This window comes from Eptesicus fuscus, chromosome 13, assembly GCF_027574615.1.
Source record: "Eptesicus fuscus isolate TK198812 chromosome 13, DD_ASM_mEF_20220401, whole genome shotgun sequence".
Classification (NCBI taxonomy): domain Eukaryota; kingdom Metazoa; phylum Chordata; class Mammalia; order Chiroptera; family Vespertilionidae; genus Eptesicus; species Eptesicus fuscus.
In genome coordinates, this window is record NC_072485.1 from 37,310,664 (window position 1) to 37,330,236 (window position 19,573).

Genomic DNA, 19,573 nt, shown 5'->3' on the forward strand with positions numbered 1-19,573 from the left:
TTGACTAGTCCACAGGCCAACGCTCTATCCACTGAGCCAAACCAGCCAGGGTTCACCTAAGCGACTCTTACTCTCACCCCATGGCACGAGCCCCTCTGCATCCCTAGGACTGACAGTTACCCACTCGCCTACTTCCTTCCACTCCTGTGGCCTGAGCGCCGAGAAAGTTCATCTTTATGTCGAACTGAATTCTACCTCCCTTTAGTCCTTCCCCCTTAAGTTATAATGTTCACCCCACCCCCAAATCACTGGTCTCAACTCTGTTTCACACAATGCCCAGCCTCTAACTCACTCAATGCCCACAACATGAGGCAGAAAAACACAGAAGTGTATCCCTGTCAGATAAGGAAACGGAGACTCAGAAAAGGGGAGGTAGTGGCCCAAGTTCTCAGAGGCGAGAGAGGGGGGCTCAGCCCAGCTCTCTGGGCCTCAGAGGAGAGCAGTTGCCCCTCTCGCCAAGTGCCCTTTGTGGGCTGGCTGTGTACACAGCTGCAGGTGACCTGGGTTCATCCTGCATTGGACAGTTGGCCTTGCCTCTTCAGAACAGAGAGGGCAGCCAAGTTCAGGCACCTGCTGTGAAGGGCAGAGCTTCCGCTTTAACCCTTTCTGTACTGCAGGTTATGGAGTGGGACAGAGAGTCCGGCCAGCTCTTCCTCCCTCTGGCTGTGTGGCCCTGGGTTAGTCATGCTCCTCCCTGAACCTCAGCTTCCTCCTATGTCCCAATAACAGTCAGAGCAAACATTGATCACTATGCTAAGCAAAGTACTTGGAACAGAACTCAATCCTTCCAATAATCATATGTAAATGGTGTTCTCCATTTACAGAGGAAGAAATTGAGGCCTCAGAACACACACTATTAGTTTAAGGCAAGGAGGAGTTGGGATGAGTAATAATTCCTACCCATGGATCGTTACGAGGTTTGGAGATGATGTTTGTGAAATACCTGGTATATCGCAGATAAATATGCACTGCCTCCTGCCACTTCCCCTTTCCTACACTCTGCTTCCCCATTCCTCATTCACTCCTCCATCCTAGGGCTCGATGCACACATTTCGATCCCGTTCATATCTGCCCTGGTGCCCAGAACTGCAAATACTCAGCAGATTCTGAGCTCCAAGGTCCACGGCTGTAAAGTAAAAGGTTTGCAGATCTCTGAAGGGAAGGCCCTTCCAGCCCTGGTTGGGTAACTCCTTCTGGATCCACGTGCAGGTCCCTGAGAGCATTACCCTGCCTTAGTGCTGGCGCTTACAACCCAGCCCCACCGTCACCGACTCAGAACTGGAAAACATGATGTCCCAGTTCCGTGCCCAGGGCTGGGAGAGCTGACTCTGGCACAATGGGCAGGGCAGGCGTGCCCTCCCTGCACGTGGCAGCCTCCTTCCTCTTTTACCCAGTGACCGAGAGCCACCCGGGCCCCTAGGGGCCGCCTCTGCCTCATCTATTCAACAAGGGGGCTGAGCTTGGTTAGGGCCTCTCCAGCTCAGACTTTGAGGAACTCCACCTGAGCACATGGCCCCTGCGCCCCCGCGGTGGCACCCCGCCCCTGTGCTTGCATGCTAAAGCCAGTCTGTTCCCAGACTTGTTGCTGGACTGGCCTAGAAGGATGGGGTGAGTGAGTAAATGGGTGTGTTAGTGAAAAAGGGAGAGTGTGAACAAACTGATAATTGGGTGTGTGTGTGGGGGGGGGGGGGGGAGATGAGTTGTGTGAGCGAATGAGTGCCGAACTCTCTGGTTGCCCTGGGAAGGAGGGAGAAGCCAGGGTCGCCCAGCGTCGCCCAGCCAGCAGGCTACAGACAGAGACCGCCCCCAGGTCTACATGGCAGACGGGAGGCCCTGGATAAAATTTTGCTGAGCCAGCAGCTGCCAGCCATCTTGGATTAGAAGACAAAGAGCAGGGATCTGAGGGGAGAGGCTTGGCTCAGACAAGTCCTAGGAGTGGGGAGAGGAGGAAGGCAGGAAAGGGAGGTGGGGGCTTCTCAGGGGCTGCTGTGGTGCAGGACCCGGTGGACTCAGGTGCCCCTGCTCTCAAGTTGCCCCACCCCAGGGTTGGGAGGTTATCTGGTCCAGCAAGGCACTGCAGGTGGGAATCCTGGCAACGGAAGGGAGGGAATTAGCAGAAGCTGGACTAGACCTCAAGCGTCATTCAGTATCCCCGGTGTTCTCTCCTGCCCTCAGGTGGGGGAAACTGAGGCTGGGTGAGGCATTGTCTTGGGATGGCCTCCGCAGAGCTGCCAGTGGCCTGCAGGGCATCTGCATCGCCCACGTTGGACAAACGGAACTGATTCCAGATGGACCGGAGTCAAGGCCCCAGGGGCCAGGCCAGGAACACCATGTGAATGTGGTGCAAGGGTTAGGATGATTATGTCCTGCCCCAGGGCTGCCTGTCTCCAAGCAACCCGGCTGGGCGAAGACCCAGGCAGCTACAGAAGGGACTCAGACAAAGGTTGCAGCAAGTTTTCTAGTTTTAAAAATGAATTTTAGCCCCAGCTAGTTTGGCTCAGTGGATAGAGCATTGGCCTGCAGACGGAAGGGTCCTGGGTTCGATTCCAGTCAAGGGCACATACCTCAGTTGCATCCCCGGCCCTGGTCGGGGAGTGCGTGGGAGACAGCCAATCCATGTGTCTCTCTCACATCGATGTTTCTCTCTCTGTGTCTCTCCCCCTCCCTTCCACCCTCTCTAAAAATCAATGGAAAAATATCCTTGGGTGAGGATTAAAAAAAAAAAAAGAATTTTATACACACATATCACCTGATATTGATGGGCCTCAGGCTGTTTTTCTTCCCATTGTCACTCCAGTCCTGACTCATTGGAACACATGGGCTCAAGGGCCAGGAGGAAGCCCAGAGAAAACAGGACATGGTCCCTGCCGTCCAGAACCGGACTCCCTCTGTCACCCAGGGACCTCATGGATTGAGAGCCTACTGTGTGTCTGCCCTGTGCTGGGCCTGGGGCTATAACAGGGCATGAGGCAGACAAGGCACCCCCGTCAGGCAATTCATGTCTAGTGGGAAGAGCTACAACACACATATGTACAGATGAACACAATAATATCACACTGTGACATGTACTAGGAAGGAAATAAAGTGAAATAATGCGTTATAGCCTTGCGACAGCCGGTGTGGTCTGCAGGCAGGCAGCAGCAAATCACCAGGGAGCTCATCAGAAATGCAGGTTCTCGGGTCCTGCCCGGGACTTTCAGATCAGAAACTGCACTTCGGCAAGCTCCCCAGGGAATGCTTATGGCCAGGGAGTCAGGAATTCACTCCAAACCAGCGATTATTCTCCCAGGGAAGAATAAATATTTGTGTTGACGCCGGAAGGTTCTCAGCTCCTGGAAGATCTGTCTTCCAGGCAGCAGAAACCGCCAGTGCTACTGAACATAAAATATTCTCCTTAAAGGCACACCCTGCTCACCTGGTAACCTTGCAAGTCACTCTGCCTCTCCAGGACTCAGTGATCCACCTGGAAAATTGAGGAGTTGGACTAAATAGAAGCTCTTTTAAGGTTTAAAGAGAAAAGGAAAGGAAAGGAGAGGAGAGGAGAGGAGAGGGGAGGGGAGGGGAGGGGAGGGGAGGGGAGGGGAGGGGAGGGGAGGGGAGGGGAGGGGGTGAGGTTCGCGGGGCAGGGAACAAAGACAGAGAGTCCAGGCCAGTCAAAAGGAAGAACTTTTAATCTTGCACTCCCGGGAGAGGTGTAGACAGCACCTGGGAAGGCACATGGGCATTTCTTTAATTATTGTCAGCTGAACCCAAGACGACAGGCAAAGCTTCGTGTTGGATATACATCTTACCAAAAAGGCAGACGTGTTATCAGCACTGACTCTTACCTTTGCCCAGGTGTTGGGTAGTGTGTTTTTGATATGTAAATCCAGTCAAGCACCAGGAATGCTCGGGCCTACTCAAGAATGCAAATGATCTCCTTTGATCCTAACTTTTGGTGAAACTTCCTGGTATTTGGGGGTATAAAATAAACTTGCTGTATCGGCTCTGGGTCCCTGTCCCTCCATCAGAGAGGACAGTGGTCCCACCCGGCTCCCAGCTTTTTCCTTCTATTTTGTGTCTTCTTTCTTTTTTCTTTCTTTCTTTCTTTCTTTCTTTCTTTCTTTCTTTCTTTCTTTCTTTCTTTCATTTCTCAATCCCCAGCTCCTCTACTCAGGAACTGGACCTGCTCTCTTTCCACACTGGACTCGGTTCACTGGTCCTGAGGGTAGGGCCGGAGAAGTCGCGCTGGGCGGGAGCTGAGGCACTTTTTTTATACAGGTGTTCAGTGAGGGCGGAGGACCATGAGCTGAGGGCGGGCAGGGGTTCCAGGGATGGAGTCAATATCTGCGCCACCATTTGCCTGGAGCACTGGTCCGTCATGGGTTCCAGGAAGGGACCAGCGTTTGTGTCGCCATCTCTCTGGTGCATTCGTCTGTCATCTGTGTCACCATCTGTTGCCTGCATCGGCTTCTAGAATTCCTCTGACCTAACAAAGGGAAGAAAAGAAAATCATCTGAATGGAGAATTTTGGGCATCAAAAGTTAAATGACTGCCCTAGCCAGTTTGGCTCTGTGGTTAGAGTGTCAGCCCATGAACTGAAGGGTCACGGGCTTGATTAAGGTCAAGGGCACCTACCTGGGTTGCAGGCTCCCTCGACTCCCCACCCCCCGCCCACACACACACACTCTTCCCTCACCCTCTCAACCTCGCCCCCCCTGGCATGTGGGAGGCAACCAATCAATATGTCTCTCTCACATTGATGTTTTGCTCTGTCTCCCGCTCCCCCCTCCCCCCCGCCCCGCTCTACTCTCCCTAAAAATCAATGGGGAAAATGTCCTCTAGTGAGGATTAACAACAACAAAAAAGAGTCAAGTGACCAGCTAAGAAAGCTATTTGCGGGAGTGTCAGGTCCCCTCTCTGGAGTCCTCAGGTCACCCCAGGAGGTCCAGGCTTTTTCTGTGACTCAGGAATATGGGTATCTCTGCTGTTCTGAGAATCCACTGCAAATTCTGCTGACACAAAGACTGTGGAGAGAGGACCGGAGGAGACCCAGGAAGCTGGCAAGTCTTGGGTCCAGCCACTCCTCCCAAGTTCCTCCCTGTCCCACCCCTCCCCAAGTTCTGGGAACACTCAGTGCCTCTTCCAGCTGATGCAACAACCTCCTGGGCAGTCTCAGGGCTCTGGGCTGGCGGGTTGTAGAGAGAGGGACGGACATGTCAACAAAGAGCTCCTCAGTCAGTCAGGAAGGTCTGGATTATTGGAGCTGGGTGTACTCTAGTGACCCTGCAACCCAGCCTCTACTTTATGGATGAGGAAACTTGAGCGTCCAACTTATATGTCCAATCATGTTTTGTTCGCGCCCCTGGAAGGACTTCACCCTCCATACGTATCACTATAAGGCTATGGTACTTTAAAATTCTGTGACAAGACTAGTCACTCATACAGATAACATGTCTGTCTCTCCTCTACCTGGGAGCCCCAGAGGGCAGACAGACAAACTCTACCCTATGGCCCCGGAACCCCAGCAACTCAGGAAAGTTTCCTTAGTTGGTTGATTGAAAGGATGAGTAAATGAAATTGTGGGAATTTTGTCTACCTTTGGTGTGCTCCCCAGATATTTCTTCACTCCTTCCTTCATTTTTTTTTCTCTCAACAAAGTTTTACAGAGGAAACCTGGCCACAGGGAGGGGTGGGGTGGGAGGCTGCCAAAGCCAGGCCCAGGACTCCAGAGAGCTCAACTATGATGGGCCTTGGCTCAGCTACCTCCTTCTGGGTTGCTCCATGAGCCACCTGGGGATGGGGTGGGCAGTGTCTTACTCTGTACAAAAGGCTGGCCTCCAAGCTTGGGCCTAGGCCAGAGTCCAGGAAGTGTCTGAGCGTCCTCTCCCCGCTCTGAACGAGTGTTTGGCGATGGCTTGGTTGGGGGAGGAGGCCATGAGCTCATACACAAAACTTAGCCTATTGAACACCCTTCTTCCAGGCCTTCTCAGGCCTTCCAGCCCTCAATCTACACCCAGCCATCTTTGGGGTTTCCTTTCCTTTCCAGCCAGGGTTCGCAGTGACTCCTGCTCTGGCTTCTCCATCGATTCCTCCATACACAATCAACCTCCCTTTGGTATAAGGAGGAACCACCCCTCCCTAGCTCAAATACCTTCAATAGTTCCTGCGTTAGCTTCCTATAGTTCTGTAACAAATTACCACAAATTTGGTGGCTTAAAGCAACACAAATGTACCAGCCAGAGTGGCTCAGTTGGTTGGTTGTCATTCTGTGTACACTAGGGGAAGGAATGGGAGGGGAAGGAGGCGGGCGGAGGGGTGTCTAGGTCGGGCACATATCTGGGTTGTCAGTAAGGATTGTTTTAAAAATTTGTTTTAATGTATTATTCCCAGAGGTCAAAAGTCCAAAAGGGGTCTTCCTGGCCTCAAATCAAGGTCTCAGCAGGGCTGCGCTCCTTTCTGGAGGCTCTAGGAAGAATCCATTCCCTTGCCTTTTCCAAATCCTAGAGGTTGCCACCATTCCTTGGTCTGAGGTCCCTTGCTCCATCTTCAAAGCCAGCAACACCTTCTCATATTGCCATCTCTCTGGCTCTCCCTCTTCCAGGTACAAGGGCTTTTGTCATTACATTAGGCCTGACTGGATAATCCAGGATAATCTTCCCATCTCAAGGTCAGCTGATTAGCGATTTTACTTCCACCTGCATCCTAATTCCCCTTTGCCAAGTCACCTAACCTATTCACAGGTGCCAGGGATTTGGACATTGATGTCTTTGGTAGCCATTATTATTGTACCCATCGCACTCCTCATCCCTTTCAATTTGTTTCTACATGCCACGACACTTCTTTACATGAAATTTTGCACAGAAGCTCAATGGAAAAGAACTTGATTTGGCTGAAGCAGGATGAGGGAGGCTATAGCTGACCATCTTTCATTAGCCCTAGGGTTACCTCCAGAGAACCCAGAGACTCCACAGAGCACAACTGGAAAACCACCAGCCACGATGTAGTCCAAAGTCTTACCCTGGCATTCAAAGCGTCAACTAGCTTTATTCTGGCTTTATTCTCTGCCAGCAGGACAACAACCTGAGCCCCACCTCTGGGCCAGGCTCTGAGCTGGGCAGGAGGGACACCCGGATTCACAGTCCCTGCCCCCAGGAAGCTTAGAGCCTGATGGGGGAGGAGGACAGACAACTAAGCAAGCCACTTCAGCCTAGCTGGGTGAGTATCCCAGGAGCACAGGGACAAAGAAGAGAGGTGCTTGGGGAAGCTTCCTGAAAGAGTAACAACGTTGTGGAGTTATCAAGACAGAGAAAAGTGGGAATAACCTTAAGTGCAGGATGGTAAGGGGGAAATGTGGTTTTCTCTCTCTCTCTCTTAGATATATTCACTATACACACAGTACATGCACTATATATGTATATATGTAAATATTATATAATACTACAGTGTATATTATCTATTAAAGTATAGATAGCACATATAGTCTTTATAGTATATGTAATAAAGGATATACCTATTACAATTGTTCTGATTTCATGCATCCATATATTATTTATGAATGCATACATATACAGTAAATAAAAATTTAACGTGGGAATGAAAACATGCATTTAAGGAGCCATCTCTGGGGAGGGGGCTGGTGAAAGGGAGGAGTAGACTTTACATTTGTTAAGTCTTATTTATCAAGCTCAGTGATGGGTTCATGGATATTTATATATTCATTCTCTAACATTTTTGTATACATTACGTACTTATAGAAAAGAAAGAAAAGTGGGAAATGTTTTCCGGGTAGAGGTATCAGCTTGAGCAAAAGCTGAGACACAAAATACCAAGAATACTGATGACTCCTCAACTTGCCTGCACTGTCCCAAATTCCACTGTAACTTTTCCACCACCAACCCTCCCCCTCCCCCCCACGCCCCGCTTCCTGCCTCACCCCCTTTTGTCCAGCCTTACGCCCCGGGCTGACCATTCGGACCAGGTCAGCGCCTCCCCCGTCGGATAGGCTCTCATCCCACTTGCACCTGTACACCTCTCCTAGGCTGGTTCAATTCACGAAGGCACGCACGTCTCACCACAAAGACTCAGGCAAGGCTGAGCCGGATCCAGCCCCAGAACTGGGCACCGAGGCGGGAGCCGACGGCGGCAGCTCCGGCCAGCAGGGGGCGCTGCCGGGCAGGCCAGGGCCTGGGCTCCGCCCGCGCCACCGCCGCCGCTCAGCCCCGCAGCCCTGGGCGACGCGGTCCCTGAACTCCCGCCAGCGCGCGGAGGCCAGTCGCCCGTGGAAACACCCGCGTCTCCAGGCGATACTTGTCCGCCCCGTTTTAACAGGGAGGGGTTGGCGGGAGGGGAGGAGAGCGGGAGAAAATCCTCTCTTGGTTCGAGGAGAGGCGTCACGAAGAACGGGTTGAGCTGTTTATTCAAGGGGCTTGACTGCAGGTGGAAAGCACGCGGCCGCTTTCTTTCCTGCCGGCCACTGCCCTTGTGCACGGATTCCGTGGGCTCACTCTGTCTGTACTGTTCCCGGATGAAATCTCGGCAGCTCCCCCAGCTTCTCCGAGAGTCTCCCGTTTATTGCCAGATAATTTCAGATGGTGAATAAGCTGCGTGCAGGCCAGTGTCCGAGTAAGACTACCCCCATCCACACCCTCTAGCCCTCCGCCCAGCCGAGGCCTTTTCTGGCGGGGACACCTGCTGGCTGGCGAAGGGCTGGGGGAACCGGGCAGCCTCTCTCCAATCTCACCTCGCTCTTGGGCTCCTCCGGCCCCTCCCGGCTGCCCCTGGCTCTCCAGGGCTGGGGGCAGGAGAAGTCTAACTACACCAGAGCCCTCTGGGCGTGACAGGTTCCAAATACTGACACTTCCTATGAGGAGCACTTTGATGGGCTCCTGGGAGACCCACCACCCCACCATTCTCCTGCAGCACCCCTAAAACAGGGACGGGTTGCCTCCTCCTTCAGGCTGCTTATAGCCTCACAGCTTCTGCATCCCTCCCCACACTCCCGCCTCTTTCTGCTGGAGTCCCCTCACACCTTAATGGAAGCCCTCTTCCTCTGGGTCTGTTTCAAGAAAGGCCTCCATTCTGTTCCTTTCTGCAGGGTCTACATGTGCCCTACAGGACACACACTCACACACACACTCACACACACACACACACACACACACACACCTCTGCCAATGCAGCCCCCTGCCTAGGAGCCCGGCACTTGCTAGCTCTCATCAGATTCCAGATCACAGAGCCTCCTCCTCCAAGACGCCCCAAACTGTTCTAAAGCCTCTCTCCCCCGGTTTGAGGTGAGGGGGGAGCAGTTCCTTCCCTCCTGGGTGGGGTGTGGGTTGGAGGACCCGCAGTGAGTGCACTAACAACTCTCTCCAAAAAGATTATCCTCCCAAGTTCCTGGGGGATTTTGGCTTTCTCTGTGATGGGCAGGAGGTAGGTCTTAGCTCTGCTCTCCCTCTCAGGTGGTCCTGCAAAGGTCCTGATCCAGTCACTCAGTAACTCTGGCTGGCATTGTTTCTTGCTGTGAGGCCTCAGCTGAAATTCTGAGGTGGCTGGAAAAGTCTTTGTTTGTATCTTACTAGAGGCCCGATGCACGAAGATTCGTGCAAGAATGGGCCTTCCTTCCCCTGGCTGCCGGCACCGCCTTTACTCTGGCCAGAGCCGCCTTTCCGCTCCAGCCTTCCCACCTGTCCAGAGGCTGGGAGTGGCTAGGGTGGTGCAGAATGCCTGCGCCCCACCCCCTGCAGTTTGGTCTCTGTGTATGCAAATTAACCAACCATCTTTGTTGGGTTAATTTGCATACTCACTCCTGATTGGCTGTTGGGTGTCACAAAGGTACAGTCTATTAGCATGTTACTCTTTTATTAGGTAGACTAGTGGTCCAGTGCACGGACTCGTGCACATTGAAAGGAAATTAATTAGAAGAAATATTTTAATATTGCTATTCACCCTTTCTCTATAATAGAAGTGTCAACCAAACTCTAGAGCAACAATGACAGATCAAAACACACATGTACAAATAGCGCCAGCGAGAGCTTTATATGTATTGCGCATGCACGAGTCAACTTAGCCTTATATAGATATAGAACAAACTTGCTTAATTAGACCTGCTTTCTGATGTAGCTAAACTTTTTCCAGCCCAGTGAAGCACCCCAACTTCTCTTTCAGGTAATTGTCACCAACACAGCAGTAAATATCAACACAAAGCAGATTATTATTGTAGCTCACACAGGAAGAACAAAGGGTAAAATATTTAACTGTAGCAGTGTTTGACTATATTCTGTGCAGTGAAAAAACCTGAAGTCATTTTCAAGGTCCACCATTTCTTTCTTCTTTTCAGTCGGGTCAAGTTTCTAAGCTTTCTAAATCTCTGTTTTCTGGCAAATGAAAAGAAAATAGGATTCTACCCAGTCTCCTATCTACCTATTCCAGGACTTCTGTGAGGATCAAATGAGATGAGGCACAGGAAAACGCTTCACAGACATTTGGTTAAAGTGTAAAATGTTTGCACCTGGCTGTAAAGCAAATCATGTTCTTGGGCTGAAGAAACTCCAAGGAGGCTAGTCATCACTAGGGAGAGGAAGCTGGGCATTGCTACATGACATCATTACCCAGTGCCCACAGCGACCCTTCTGTGCTGGGATGGGCTATGGGCTGCATTTTGCACCATGGGGTCTTGGCAGCGTCAGCTGCAATTTGGTGGGGTGTCACTCCAGGGTGGTGGCGGGGCCTGTGTCCCACTTGAGGGAAGCTGAGTGTTGCCAGGTCCGCGGTGCCAGTGCGCATCACGGCAGCTCCTGCGTTGAGTGTCTGTCCCCTGGTGGCCAGTATACATCAGAGTGACCGGTCAGATGGTCAGACACTTAGCATATTAGCCTTCTATATATAGTTTCCAGCCTTTGCCTGAGAGCAGTGTCTCTAACCTCAACCCAGAAGAGACCTCGCCAGAGGATCTACCCAAAACACAAATCTGACATCACTCCCCTGCATGAAACACTCTCCAGCCTCTCTGGTTGGCATGCTGCAGTTCAGCAACTGGGACTTGATAGACTCTTCTGGAGCCTCCCACTTTCCCTCACACCTTTTCCTTTCCTCCACTGGAAGAGTTCTAGCTTTGCTTTTCCACTTGGCCAACTCCTTGTGGAATTTGAAGACCAGAGTCTGCATGTCACTTCCTCCAGGAAGCCTGACCTGACACCATATCCTCTGTGCTTCCACAGGCCTTAGTGTTCTGTTGTAATTACCTTTATCCGTATGTATCTCCTCACTTGATTCAGAGCTCTTTGAGGACAAAGTATTTGCTTTGTTGTGTGTATTTAAAATCTTTAAATGAAAAACACTAAAAAGATAGTCAAAATCACCCATTTTCCCACCACTTTTTTTTTAATATCACAGGAAGGACAAAGAATCTTCCTTCTCCTGCCTGTCCTGCCAATCCTTCCTCCAGTGACAACCACTTTTAAGAGGGTGGTGCATTTTCCTGGCACGCACACACAATTTTATAATTCTTACTAGAGGCCCGATGCACAACATTCGTACACTTGGGGAGGGAGGGGGTCCCTCAGCCCAGCCTGTACCCTTTAGCAGTCCAGGAGCCCTCAGGGGATGTCCAACTGACAGCTTAGGCCTGCTCCCCATAGGTTGATTTGCATATTACCCTTTTATTATATAGTAGTCTACATCTTGGTCTGCAATTTTCATTTTCACTTAATGGGCTAACTTGGGCATCTTTTCATGTTAATGCCTATAGTTCTTACTCATTCTTTTTGTAAAATTATGTGCATATATTTATATATAGCATAAAATTTGCCATTTTAACCATCTTAATTATACAAATTAGTGGTATTAATTACACTTGAGTATTGTGCAAACATCACCACTATCCTTTCAAAAAAAATTTTTTTTATTGATTTCAGAGGGGAAGGGAGAGGGAGAGAGAGATAGAAACTTCAATGATGAGAATCATTGATCAGCTGCCTCCTGCACACCCCCCACTGGGGATTGAGCCTGAAACCCAGGCATGTGCCCTGACCAGAAATCAAACTGTGACCTCCTGGTTCATAGGTCGACGCTTTTTCGTCATCCCAAACAGAAACTCTGTACACATTAAGCAATAACTCTCCACCCCTACACACAAACACACACACACACACACACACACACACACACACACGCAACCCCTGGCAACCTCTAATCTACTTTCTGTCTCTATGAGTGCCTCACCCTTTTTTAGGGCCTGAACATTATTTTGCAGCAGGAGACATCATCATTTATTGAACCATTCTCCACTAATGGACTTTCACCTGATCACTGTGATGTGAGACCATACAATGAGAACCATGGCTGGCTGTGGGGCCTGGATCTGCTGCATTCCTGGTGCCCCAGCATCCAGCCCCGAGTCTGCCCACAGAGAGTGGGCCTGCTCACTGGGGCGACCGCACTCTGCTGCACCACGCTAAGGCTGCCCTGGTGAGTCATCAGGCACAGGTGCTGACCCCCCAAGCGTGACTGGGCCTCTCAGAGAAGCTTGATGGTCTGTGTATCTCCCCACCTGGAAGCCCTGAGTCACCCTGGTTTACCAGGCAGCTCCCAACTCTGTGACCTATTAGTTTTGCCCTTTGTGGGAGGCCAACTCACCTCTCATTCAAATCCAGCCCTACACGGAAAATGCCTTATCTAGCCTGGGGAAAGTATGACTCACTCTACCCAGCGGTGGGTGGGTGAGTGGGTGGGTGGAGGACTGAGAGCCACCAGGAGAAAGAGAAAAAAGACAGAAACAAGGCTGGATTTCAGGGGCGGGGGAAATAAAAAGTTAAGGAGAAAGAGTAGAGAGGAAGAGAAAGCAAAGAGACACAAAGAGAAAAGAGGCAGAGAGAAAGAATACCAGAGTTAAAGGGGAAACAGAAAGGAGCAGTGCAGGAGAAAGGAGGAAACAGAGGAGATTGAGAAGCAAGAGAAGAGGGGAGAAAGAAAAGAGAACATGGAGCAGGAAGTGGGTGAGTGCCTTAGCTGGCATTTTGGATCAATCCAGAAAAAATTGCCTGTGCTTCAGATGCCAGCAAGACATGTGGTGGAGGTGGTCTGGCTTGGTTCTCAGGCCCTGGCTATAAGCTAGCTCATGTTTTCAGCCCTGGACTACAGCCCTGGCAGCCCTATTGAGGGGTCAGATGCTGAACATGGGGCAAAAACATACTCAGGGCAGCCACACCCCTGTGCCCAGTGGTAGACACAGTCTTTCTAGTTACTTGGCAACAAAGAATAAGATCCTCAGAAAGGTGGATACTTCCTGCACAGTTCCTTAGCTATAAAGGATGCTTGTTACAGTGCTATTTATAGTAAAGTAAAGAAAAGACAGAAAAAAAAGGAAGAAATGATACAGCCATTAAAAATAATGGTGCAGAAGAATCCTTAATAATATGGGGAAATCTTCATGATACTAGATAAAAAATAAAGCCCAGCTGGCGTGGCTCAGTGGTTGAGTATCAACTCATGAACCAGGAGGCCATGGTTATTCCGGTCAAGGGCACATGCCCGGGTTGCGGGGTCGATCCCCAATAGGGGGCGTGCAGGAGGCAGCTGATCAATGATTTTCTCTCATCATTGATGTTCCTGTCTCTCTCTCCCCTCTCCCTTCCTCTCTGAAATCAATCAAAATATATTTTTTAAAATATATTCTAAAAAAAATAACTATATATATGTTTAAATTAATCTTGAAAATGGTATGATTCTAATTTTGTTAGTGAATAAGGGTGTAATGGGGGTGGCACAACCTCTCCCCTACCTGAGCTCAAAGTCGTTTTCAGTTTAGTTCAAGCTGATGCTAAGAAGACAGTTGTTTTTTGACAATCTCAAGTCCAGACCCTAACCCTTCCCTACTAGCCCCATGCTCTTCCACTTGGGGGAAATTCCCATTAAAGTCTTGCCTGGGGGTAAGTCCTAGTCCCTGCTCAAATTACAGAAGTCCGAGGAATTTGATTCTTCTTCTACCTGCCCCTGGTGTAGCCAGCGGCCTGCCTGTGACCAGCAGAAGCCAGCTCGTTCTGCTGTGATCCCTGCCAGGCCCCTGCCACTGGGCTGATCCCTTCCTCTGTCAACATTGGTAGTCTTCTAAAAAATTCCCTTTTTTGTTTAAGGAGCTGGCACTGGCCTCTGTGGCTTGCCACCAGGAGCCGGATCTGACACTCAGGCTGTGTTCAGCCGCAGGGAGTTCTGCTATCCCCACCGACCAGGTGTGCAGAGCCCTCCCTTCTCTTGGGTCCAGGTGTCCTGGGGCTGTGTGAAAAGGTGTCTGTGTGGGGTAATCACCTGGGGCCTCTGCACTGGGCCTGGGCAGCCAGTGAATAAGGAGCTGGATGGGCTGCAATTAATTTCTCTCCCAGAACCTGAGGAGGACCAGCTGGCAGAGGTCCTGGGGATAAACAGTAACCAACCCCACACAGTGCTGAGTCAGAGGCATGCCCTGAGAAAGAAGGTCTGGTGGGAATAGGTAGGGGGTCCTGTTAGCAGTCGGCCGGCCGGTTATTAAAAGGCTCCCTAAATTTTAATTTGGTCTGGACTCCAGTGGTCATTTACTCGCGTCCGCTCCACAACAGGTCCAATCTCTGCCTCAGACTGGACCAGAGGTATCTCAGAGAGGGAGGGACGAGCTCCCCACTAGGACTCTGGAGGTTTCAGGACTTGGGGTACCGTCCATGTTGGTTACTTTGTTCTACCCTGTCTTTGCTGGGCAGGATTCAGTCAGAAACTCTTAGATCAAGCATGTCAAACTCAAAGGCTCACACGGGCCAAATAAACAAGGTTTAAGTTTATGTGGGCCGCAAAAAAACAAAAGCTTCAATTTTCATAGAAACGTAGGTTTATTTTGATAGAGACATGCTGAATACAAAGGGCTGAAATAAATGAGTAATCATTAACATAAAATAATAGAACATGTTAATAAAAATTAATATTTTTTTCTTGAACATTACCAGACACTGAATAACTGCACAAATTAATAAGCGTAACGCAAATAAACCTATTTTTTTTGTTCTCCAAAAGCAAAATATTTCCTGTTGTGCACACCAAACAAGTCAGTACAAGACTCATGACGTGGCAACCGGCTGCTAAAATATTCGCTGCTAGTATTAGTGGAGAGAAATGGTGCACCTGCATGTAAGGCGCGTAAGGGAAATGAATGCAACACGATTATAGTAATCAGTCATTAGCGAACGTTGTAGTTCATGATTAATAATTATGTGTAATGGGATATTGTAAAAATTAAGTCATGAAATTTTTATTAAAATGTTTCTTACATGCCATTATATTGGCTGGGCCACAAAAATATTCGTTGTGGGCTGCATGCGGCCCACAGGCTGCGAGTTTGACATGCTTGTCTTAGATGAAAAGATCTCTTGGGTGTGTTTTGGGGAGTTTTGAGGGAGGACAGCTGGAAAGATAGTGCCTCATTTCCTAGCTGGTCAGGTAAACATTTTATTGAAGTATATACGGAGGAATGCACCCATGTAATTTTCACAAAAAGTAACCCAAACACACCTGTGTAATTGTAACCTAATCTACACAAAAGCCTAGTAGGTAGCCTACCATAGCTTAACCTTTGTTTACAGTTTATCACTTTGCCTCAATTAACCGGTAACCCCACTTAGATCACTCTAAAATTTATAAGGTTTGTTTAATGCTATCTTGCAATTTGCTGAAAGTCTCACAGAAAGACCACGACTTAGTCAGATGTTTATCCATACCTACACAAGCCCTGACAGTTGAGCGCCAGAATGTTTTTCAGGAACAAACCCAGGTTGTTTTGCAGGACCAGGGGGAAAACCTGCTAAATCGCCTAAAACCAGCTGGAGCAGCCTGAAGGACTCTCCAATGACCTCCTCCTGAACCTACACCCCCATTATCATGCTTGAACATGCCGATGTATGTATAACCATGTTTCCTGACTTCGAATGCCCTGGACTGTCACCACCTATACATGCAATTACAAAGTCTACTTCAATGTTTATGCATGACTTCCCCTAATAAAGATGGGTTGGATACTTTGCTCAGGGATACCATGCTCTGGGTACGACCCCTGGTGTGTCCTTGCTTGCTGGCTTGCAATAATGTTCCTTTTCATAAAATCATCTTGGAGTTGTCTTTTGACTGGCGACTACTGAGCATTCGGACCCGGTTTGGTCTGGTAAGATAACCATCACCCAGCCCAAGACAAAGAACGCTGCTTAGCATCCCAGAAGCCCCCCATTTGGGTGGCATTGATTTTAAAGAGCAAAGTGGGCAGGGTCTGAGAGCAAAGGAGGGAGGAAGGAGCAGATCCTCCCAGGTACCAGCCTGGCCCGATGTGTGCTCCTGGAGACTTAGCAGGAGGACCCCCTTCTTCTACTTTTTTTTTTTTTAAATATATTTTTATTTATTTCAGAGAGGAAGGAAGAGAAAGAGAGATAGAAACATCAATGATGAGAGAGAATCATTGATTGGCTGCCTTCTGCATGCCTCAACTGGGGATCTAGCCCACAACTCGGCATGCACCCTGGCCAGGAATCGAACTATGACCTCCTGGTTCATAGGTCGACGCTCAACCACTGAGCCACACCAGCCGAGCAGGACCCCCTTCTTTATTAGCACCCGCTGATGAACTCGCCTGCATGCGGGGCTCAGTCTTCAGAGCCCTCTCTTGCGAACTGGGTGGGCAGGTTGTTAGACACAGGCAGCCCTACGAAACAAGACAAGGACAGGGTTTCTGCAGAGGCTCACAGACTAGATAGGGCTGAGCCAAGAGCCTGAGGGCTAACGGAAGAGCATGCTTCCTGCCTGGGCTGGGAGGGTGTGTGTCCACCGGACCTGGGAGTGGCCAGTGCCAGGTGAGTGGCCGCAGCAAACACTATTTGCTCCCTGAAGTTTCTGTTTGTCCAGGAATGACAAACAGAGTTCCACGGATTGGCCCTTCCTCCTTCCCCCACACTGTGAGCTCCTGTGTAGGGGACACACACAGGGGTACTGTGGGACAGGTACAGCTGTGACATCAGAGAGACCTGTGTTTAACCCCAGCTGTAGGCTCTGTGGCTTTGGGAAAGTCACATTCCGTCTTCTACCTTGGTTTCCTCATCAGCACAATAGGATAACCAAGTGTACCTATTGCGCTGAAGAGGAAATAAGATTATCTATGTAAAATGCCTGGCATTGGGCAGGCACTTAATAAATATTTGTTCCTTTCCTTTGACGCTTTTTCATTTAGCAAATACAGTAGTCCCCTGTGTCCACAGGGGATACATTGCAAGACCCCCAGTGGATGCTTGAAACTACAGAGAGTACCAAAGCCTATACGTACCGTGTTTTTCCTACATGTACATACCTAAGATGAAGTTTCATGCCTTTTCCATCTTAACGAAGCCTTTATCATACATTGTGGCTGTAACTTTTGCAGTTTGAGGTGTGTTAGAAAATCTTTTTCTTTACAATTTCAGAGATAGAAGATCCATTCTTACAGTAGATCTTAGCAACCTCAGCATATAATTTTTTTTCCTTATTAAGTCAAGAATCTTCACCTTTTCGCATAAAGGAAGCATTTTACGGCTTCTCTTTGTCATACCAAAAACTGCCAGCATCACTATGTGTGGGTTGGGGCCATTATGAAGTATAATAAGGGTCACTTGAACACAGCACTGGGATATGAGACCGTTGATCTGATAGCCTGGATGGCTACGCCTGTGTAACAGCACGGAGATGCTGGACAAAGGGATGATTTACGCGCCCAGGTGGGATGGAGAGGAAAGGTGAGAGATTTTCTCACACTACTCAGAAGGACACACAATTTAAAATGTATGAATTCTTTATTTCTGGAATTTTCCATTTAATAGTTTTGTACCACAATTGACCATGGGCAACTGAAACTGCAGAAAGTGAAATGGCTGATAAGAGGGATACTGCATTTCTCTGGGGCCTAGTACGTAGCAGGCAATTGTGTTAGGCAACAGGAGAAGACAATGGTGAACAAAACAGATCTGGAGACTGGCTGCCCTCACGGAGCTCGGAATCTAATGAGTGGGACAGACATCAAACCACGAAAAAACAAATGCATGTTCTGAAGGAAAAGAATGCTATGTTATGAAAAAGACACCATTCGGCGACTTCCTTCAAACAGGGGGGTCTCCATTAGGACGCTGCCTGGGGAAGGTGACATTTAAGCTGAGGCCTAAGGATGAGAATGAACTAGGCATTTTGGAAAGCAGTACCCTGAGGGGCTAAAAGGCACAGGTTTTAGAGCCAGTGTATACGGGTTTCGAGTCCAGGTTCCACTTACTCAGCCATGGGACTTTAGGTGAGTCCCTCTACCAATCTGGGTCTTAGTTTTATCTTCTGTGAAATGTGGCTAAAAATACCTTCTTCAGAGACTTTCAAGGATGAAACCCAATCATGCGTATAAAGTGTCCTGTGTGGAGTCTGGCACGTGGTGAGTACGCAGTAAAACCAGTTCCCTTCCTGTCCCGACTCGTGATGAATTGCCAAGGGACTGGCACAGAGACAATGCATGCACATGTGCACACACACACACACTCAAGAACACACATAGGCAGTACACAGGTGGCTCCTTGCTCTGGGTATTCGAGGAGGGGTCAATATAGAGACCATATAAAGGTATGGCAGGGCTTGGGGGGAGCAACAGGAACTAGTGCAGTCCCTCAGGGCTAGTAACAGTGGGGTCCTGAAGGAGCTGAGAGAATAGCTGTGTAGAGCCCTAGCCGGTTTGGCTCAGTGGAGAGAGTGTTGGCCTGTGGACTGAAAGGTCCCAGGTTTGATTCTGGTCAAGGTCATGTACCTTGGTTGCGGGCACATCTCCAGTAGGGAGTGTGCAGGAGGCAGCTGATCGATGTTTCTCTCATCTATGTTTCTAATTCTCTATCCCTCTCCCTTCCTCTCTGTAAAAAATCAATAAAATATATTTTTTTTAAAAAAAGAATACCTGTGTGGAAAGGGTGCCAGAGGGATCAGCTGACCTGCAGAGACTGGACAGGGAGAGAGCTGAGGGAATGCATACTCTGACCTCAGCTTCCCCTTGCCCTCTGCTCTTTTGCTAGGCCTCCCATTGGCCAAACTCAGATGGAAACTATAGGTCACAGGAATCTGTGGATATAACCCCTAAGGATCAGCCACCCTGTATCATACAGCACAGGATCCATTCTCATTGGGCCTCTTTAGAATGTAAGTGACAGATAAATCCGATGTAAAATGGCTTCAGTCAAAAGGGAATGACTTAGGTCACCTAACTGGAAACTCCAGAGGTAGGGCCTGAGGTATAGCTTAATCAGTGCTCAAGTGATAGCCAGGTACCAATTTCTCATCATCCCTCCCTTCTATTTTCCTTCATATGTTAACTTTAATCTCAAGCTACATGTAGTGGCAAGATGGCGAGAGTAGAGAGCAAAGGGGGGGGGGGGGCGTCCCCAGAGGAAACCCGTGATTCTTTACAAAGGAGGGACAGTAGGAGCTGTCCACTCGGTGCTCATGGTTGATAAACTTAGGTGACAGCCACCCATTCCCATCTCTGCACTGAGGGGACTGTATTACCTATCCCAGTGCCCCCATTAGACAAGTAGCAAAA

At 49.3% G+C, this 19,573-nt stretch overlaps 1 long non-coding RNA gene across 1 annotated transcript; it reads left to right on the top strand.

Annotated features, from left to right (window-relative positions):
• The first annotated feature begins 12,233 nt into the window (after positions 1 to 12,233).
• LOC129151199 (uncharacterized) lies at positions 12,234 to 16,046 on the top strand. Its single transcript, XR_008557945.1, has 3 exons — positions 12,234 to 12,447; positions 14,571 to 14,660; positions 15,782 to 16,046. It is a non-coding gene; the product is annotated as an uncharacterized LOC129151199 (long non-coding RNA).
• Positions 16,047 to 19,573: the final 3,527 nt, after the last annotated feature.